We start from the raw sequence: 6,847 nt of genomic DNA on the forward strand, positions 1-6,847 counted from the left end.
CAGACTGCATGTTGGTGTGGGATGCATTCTCTATCTGTCAGTCTCTGGTACTTTGTTTGAGTGTGTGATTCATTCTCTATCTGTCAGACTCTGGTACTGTGTGAATGTGGGTGTCATTATTTATCTGTCAGTCTCTAGTACTTTATGAGAGTGAGTAATTAACCAGATATCTATCAGTCCTTGGTACTGTATGCCAGTGTGGGATTCAATCTGTATCTGTCATCTCTGGTACCATGTGTGAGTGTAGGATTCGCTCTGTGTCTGTCAGTCTCTAGTATTGTATGTGAGTTTGGGATTCCTTCTGCATCTGTCAGTCTCTGGTACTGTATCTGAGTGTGAGATTCATTCTGTATTTGTATGTAATTATTCTCTCAGATTGCATTATTGCGTTCAAAATTGTAGCTTTAATATCTTCATGTTTAGGTCATATTTCTCATTATTTAACTGGTAAATATGGGTACACTTTAGGATTTGACGCTGTAGGTTTTAATCAGATAATTTGTGTGCTTTTTGAACTACTATTAAATCTGTATCTCTGTAAGTACAATTGTGAATGATAATGTACATTTCAAATTGATATGGTGACACTTTTCAAATGGTATATAATGTGTAGCTCAGTCTGCACTAATAGAATTGATACTGTATCTATAAATCTCATACTATGAGTGTATTATAAACTGATATCTAATTTGTTTCTCAGGTTACACTGTCACAGCATTTCTCAATCTGATACTGTACATGAGTTTTGGACTGGTATGGAATTTGTATCACATGATACATGCAATATCCATTCGAATAGTGTATTAAACTCACATGTGTGTGTGAGTTCTGGACTAGTATTCAATTGGAATCTCAGGGTACATTATTGGGATAGATTATGTACCTTCCAATCGGGTGCCATGTGTGATTTCGATCTGTTATTTAATTCGTACCTAATGTTGCCCTATTGTGAGATTGACACAGTGCCTTTCAATCTGATAGTGTGAACTTGGACTGGGATTTTTGTATCTGCCTGTCAACGGGACTCAGCTCGGGGGAAATGGAACAGCGTCTGCCTCACCTGCTCTGTTTGAACGTTGGATTGAAAAAGTGCCGGTGGAACTTGGGATCAGTGTGGGACTGACTGCTTCTACTGTCTGAGACTGTGGAACTGATGACCTGTCTGTGTCTCTGTGCGCTGTGTGTGATAATGTACTTACTGTGTGGGAGAAGGAGTTGGCTGCACTGTTCCTTGTGCCTCGAGTGGAGGAAACATAACACTGATTCTGGGTCCTTCAAGGATTTGCCTGTCGGAAGAAATTTATCTCTTGTAACTCAAGAACCAGTGAGGCAGAAAATACAAAAGTGTTCGAATTAATACCCATGTCAACGATTATTTTGAATATCCACAAATGAAAACCAGTGATACAAACAGTGTCAGTGTCTGACTCCACTGCAGTACTGCAGCACTCAGCTTCTGCACACCAGGTGTGTTGGGCAATTTTACAACAATTTAGTGACATCCAGACACAACCCAACCCCTGCACTGATCCATGAATGGGACAACCCGATGGGGCAGGGACCTTTGTACAGGTCAGGTTTCTAATCCCCTCTCCCATGGGACTTACCGTTCAAATGAAAGCAAACAGCCGTTGTTTAAAATGTGTCCTTCACACTTCCCACCTGGTGCCTGCAAGAGATGCTCTTTGTGTAACTCCCCACATCCTTACTGTCCGGCTCTGTTTCCACTCTTCACTGTCCAATAACAACAAACAGGGTGAGACTGGAACGAAACCAGGAACATTCACTACTGGTTTGGGGAGAGAAAGCAGCAATGATTTTAAATAGCAGGTTCTTCCCATTCTCTCTCCGTTCCCCTGGACACACCCGGTACACACACAGCCCGAGAATGACCTCTCCCTTCCCCCGCTCACTCCATGTTCCGGGACCAGTTCCTGATCCACTCCGCCTCATACAAACAAACCCCCGGACTCCCCCTGAACTTCCCCCGGACTCAATGCCGATCTCTGAGTCCATCTGCGGACACGGTCCCGAAGCGATGAGCTGCTGTAACGAGGCTGCTCTTTGCTCCCTTCCCCCGGGGGCCGTGATCTCTCCATTCCCGGCTGTTTTAAACCATCTTCTTTCGCTCACTGAGGGAATGGCGCCCACAGGCCGAGCTGGGGGAGGGAACGCGCATGCGCTCTTCTGCTCACCAACAACCAGCCCTGGGGGCGGAGCTGAGTCACGCATGCGCAGATATCTGGTTTCAATCCCAATGCAAAAATCGATGGAAACTTTCCCCAATTGGAATTTTTCAGAGTCTGAGCAAAGGAAGTGGGTCTGGGGGAAAGGTCAGAGGGAATGGGGTCCACAGGCAGTGCAGGAACAGGCACCAGAATGGGAAAGAGATGGGATTCCACCAGTGCCTAACGCTGGAATCCAGACTGACTTTACAATCTCTAACTATGAAACTAGATGTTTCCATCCCTGCTGTTTCTCTCGGTATCTTTTGATGGTAAAGAGCCTTTCATGGATAAAGTGGGCGGCTGATAAATGGCTTTGATTCATTCTTGCACTCTTTACTGATAAAACTGAAGCGTGAGGAAGAAACTGGGGCGGTGGGAGGATTTCTCAAACCAATCCTGGAGAAAAAAGGAGGAAAGAGTGAGTCGATGTGTTTGTTGGGATCGTGTAGGATTAATATCTGACAGCACTGGTCCCAGATTAATTTAATCAGAATGCAACTCTCGATTACTGAGAGTAATACTGAACGTCCCTGAGCTGCAAAACAGAATAAAGTACAACAGGCAAGAGAGGGTTAAATGTGGCCCATTGTTTTTGTCACTCTCTGAACTGAGTGTGGGATTAATGGTGTGTCTGCCTCTGGTGCAATATCAGTGAGAGATGAGATTGCATCTTTTGTCTCTCCAATGGGATCTTTCTGGATAAAACTAAACTTTACAGGTTAGTCTGCAACTGATACTGTGGCACTTTGTCTCTCCGTGTTCTCTCTCACCGTGTCTGTCTCCCTGTCTCCCTCTATCTGTCTCTCTCTGGTGCTGTATATGAATGTGGGATGCTGCTATTGAGCTTGATATGAACACACTGATAGGAAGTGTACGACTGTCAGTGTGTGTTTGTCTCTCTGTTGTGCTGGACATGAAGGTGGGATACTGTCTGACATAAAACAGAGAGAATGGGTTGTCCGGGCCGGGCCGCAGTGTAACCGGGGATGTGTTCGGCTTCAGTCCCAGTTCATGGTCATTTCTTTTTCACAGATTCAGGGTGAGAGTCTCTGTGAGACGGTACCACTAGCGGAGAAACATCGCGTCTCAACTCAAACCCCAACACATGAGATTCTCGAAATCAGCTAGAATAAAGTGTTTGTAAACTGCTGAACTCGTCCGGGAGGGGATGTGTGGGGAGATAGAATCGGGGGAGTCTGGGACTGAAATGGAAGGAGGCGGGTTGACTTGTAATAGAAGGGACTGTATTTAGGCAGGAATATGACTGACTGTTAATTGTAACGGGGCTTATTTAAAAGCTCCGGGTTTCTGGAAATCCTTGAATATGAAGTCCGAGTCTGTAAGGGTTTGTCCAGAGCGCTGTGTTTCGGTTCTATTATCGATAAACGGTTTGAAATTGGCGGGTGGAGAAAGCTGGAGGTGGAGCTGGAAGATCAGAGGCCGCTCTCTGCTCTGTCTGTCACTCTTTCACCTCCACTCCCGCCCTCTCTGTTTAATCCCTTACATGGAAGCAACGCGGGTAGTTGGACTCCAAGCACGGTTGACAAGTCAACAAGACGAAAGGCGAGTAATGTTTCTGATCTCCTGGGCACCAGGTAATTCACTGTCATTTGTTTCTGTACAGAGTTACATTTCAGTGATTCCCCAGTGTGTTTGATGCGTTATTTAAATAATCCAACAAAATATAACAGAAACGGAGCGAAGCGCTGAATCCCAAAGATGTAGAAAGGTTAGTCGAACAGTTCTGGTGATGCCTTACGAGCCCAGCATGGCAACTATTTTCAATAAATACAAGAAATCTGGTGATGTTTGGACTGGGGTTCATAAGTCACCGTTTAAAGTACCGGACTGTGGTCGGTTCCCCGACTCCAGTCCCATTAATACCCCATCTCGTCTACACCGAGACAAAAGAAGCTCAAAGTAACACTGGTCGCATGATATCAGCGTCTCCTTCAGTCAGTAACCAGTCTTTTTACACATTCAGTGGGTGGATCTGAACATGAGCCTTTACATCGAGTTACATCGAAACCAAGGTACAGAAACAGGCCATTCGGCCGAATTGGTCTGTGACGGTTTTCATGCTCCACGTGAGCCTCCTCCTTCCTTACTTCATCGAACTCGATTAAAATACCCTTCTATTCCTTTCTCCCTCATGTCCTTGTCTATCTTCCCCTTAAATGCCCCTATGTTATTTTCCTCAACGAATCCTTGGGTAGCGAGTTCCACATTCGTCCCAATCTTTGGGTAAAGCAGTTTCTCCTGAATTCCCTATTGGATTTATTAGCGACTATTTTATATTCATTACCTGAAGTGTTGGACTCCCCACAAGTGGAATCATTTTCCCTGCGTCTCCCCTTTCAAACCTTATCATTATCTTGAAGACTTCTATCATTTCAACCCTCAGCCTTCTCTTTTCTAGTGAAATGAGCCCCAGCCTGTTCAACATTTCCTGATAAGAATATCCTCTCATTTCTGGTATCACCTTTGTGAATCTTTTTTGCACCTTCTCCAATCCCTCTCCGTCCTTTCTATAACATGGAGACCAGAACTGTGCACAATACTCCAAGTGTGGTCTAACCAAGGTCCCATACAATTTTAACATAACTTCTTTGTTTTCAAATCTATCCCTCTCGAAATGAATCTTAGTGTTTGATTTGTCTTTTATGACCTTATTGAGCTGCGTCGCTACTTCTTGTAATTTTTATATCTGTACCCCTAGATCCCTTTGCTCCTCTATCCCGTTTAGACTCCTATTATCCAAGCAGTGTGTGACCTTCTTATTCTCCATTCTGCAAGTTTATTAATGTCCTCTTGCAATTTGCTACATTCTTCCTTTGTATTAAATACATCCCCCAATTTGGAGTCGTCGACACATTTTGAAATTGTACTTCCGATTCCCGTTTCAAAATTGTCAATGTAAATTGTGAAGAACAGTAGTCCCAGCAACTGGAACATCACTTCCCATCTTTTGCCAGTCTGAGTAGCGACTCTTAACCTCTATTCTCGTTTTTCTGCTTTGTCGCCAGCTTACGATCCATTCTACCACATGTCCCCTGACTCCACGTGCTCTGAAATTAGCCATGAGTCTACAACGCGAAACCTTATCGAAGGCCTTCGGAAAATCCAAATATATTTAATCTAATGCTTTAAACTTGTATTCAATTTCTGTTCCTTCTTCAAAGATTTCAATAAGGTTGGTCCTGTCCTTTGGGATATCAGATTAAATCTTTGCCGCTTTACTTGCTCTTGGAGCTGACAATGCTGGTTTTCTTCGGCAGCAGCACGGCCTGGATATCTGGCGACACCCTGAGCGATGGTCACCCGTCCCAGCAGCTTGTGGAGCTCCTCCTCGTTGTGGATGGCCAGCTGCAGGTGTCTGGAGATGATGCGGGTCTTCGTGTTGTCGTGGGCTACGTTGGCGGCCAGCTCGAGGATTTCAGCCGTCAGATACTCGAGCACAGCAGCCAGATAGAACGGGGCTCCGGCACCCACATTCAGCGGATTTCCACTTTCGCAGGAGCATTTGAACACGGCCCACAGGGAACTACAGTACCGGCCCGGGATGAGCGAGGCTTGGCCTTGGCCCGAGCTTTAACGCCGGTTTTTCCTCTTCCAGACATTTCCACAATCTCACAAATACGTTAATGCAGAATAAAGAACTCTCCTGCTCTCGCCCTTCTTATACCTTCTGGAGGAGTACAGTGGGGGCATTTGTAGTGGGTCTCTCTCAGATTGTTTACACTGCCCGCTCACCCTCACTGATATTCTATCTTTCAACTGCTGTAATATTGTCCTTTAGCAATATTGCTGCTCTCCCTCCTTTCCCTACTTCTCTGTCATTTCTAAAGATCTTATAGACTTGAATATTAAGCAGCCAGTCGTGCCCAGCTGGTAGTCCGGTCTCCGTAATCATTTAATGTAATTATTTAACCTCACGAAATGGATGATGCGGCCGAAAAACGTGACGGATTACTGGATAGTGTGTAATTTCCATTGGTTGGGGGGTTTGCGACATCTACTGGGCGGAGACGTGAACTACAAAAGAGCGAGAAATGGTCAGTCGGAAACCGGTTCAAATGAAAAACAAAATCCAACCGCTTGCGGTGTCTGTTCAGGGTGTGATGTTTATCAACTATTTTATGATGATGGATGGTCAGCGATGGTGGTATAGTGGTGAGCATAGTTGCCTTCTAAGCAATTGATTCGGGTTCGATTCCCGGCCATCGCAATTAAGTGTTCTCATTAGTTTATTTCCTTCAGAAACTCTTAAGTATTGAATTTGATGCAGTTCAGTTGGATATTGTTTCCAAAACATAAACGAGTGTAGGTATAGTAAAATGATTTCAGCCTTCATTTATTTTCCCTATAGAAGGAATAGAGGAAAAACATGCTGGAAATAGTGAGCTGCAAAGTGTCTGATGAGAGTTAGGATGGCAAATGAAATGGTAGCCTTTATTGTAAGGGTTTTGGAATATAAGATTAAGGAGGTCTTGCTGCAATTGCAGTATGAGGAAATATTGTGTAAAATTGGCCTATATTCTGTGGAGATAGAAGAATGAGAGGTAATCTCATTGAAACGTATAACATTCTTAGACGGCTTGACAGGGTAGATGCTGAGA

The 6,847-nt window shown here is 44.4% G+C and overlaps 1 non-coding gene across 1 annotated transcript; it reads left to right on the forward strand.

Annotated features, from left to right (window-relative positions):
- Nucleotides 1-6,384: 6,384 nt before the first annotated feature.
- trnar-ucu (transfer RNA arginine (anticodon UCU)) lies at nt 6,385-6,456 on the forward strand. Its single transcript has one exon. It is a non-coding gene; the product is annotated as a tRNA-Arg (tRNA).
- The last annotated feature ends 391 nt before the right edge of the window (nt 6,457-6,847 follow it).

The sequence above is a fragment of the Heptranchias perlo genome, unplaced genomic scaffold (genome assembly GCF_035084215.1).
Source record: "Heptranchias perlo isolate sHepPer1 unplaced genomic scaffold, sHepPer1.hap1 HAP1_SCAFFOLD_64, whole genome shotgun sequence".
Taxonomy (NCBI): domain Eukaryota; kingdom Metazoa; phylum Chordata; class Chondrichthyes; order Hexanchiformes; family Hexanchidae; genus Heptranchias; species Heptranchias perlo.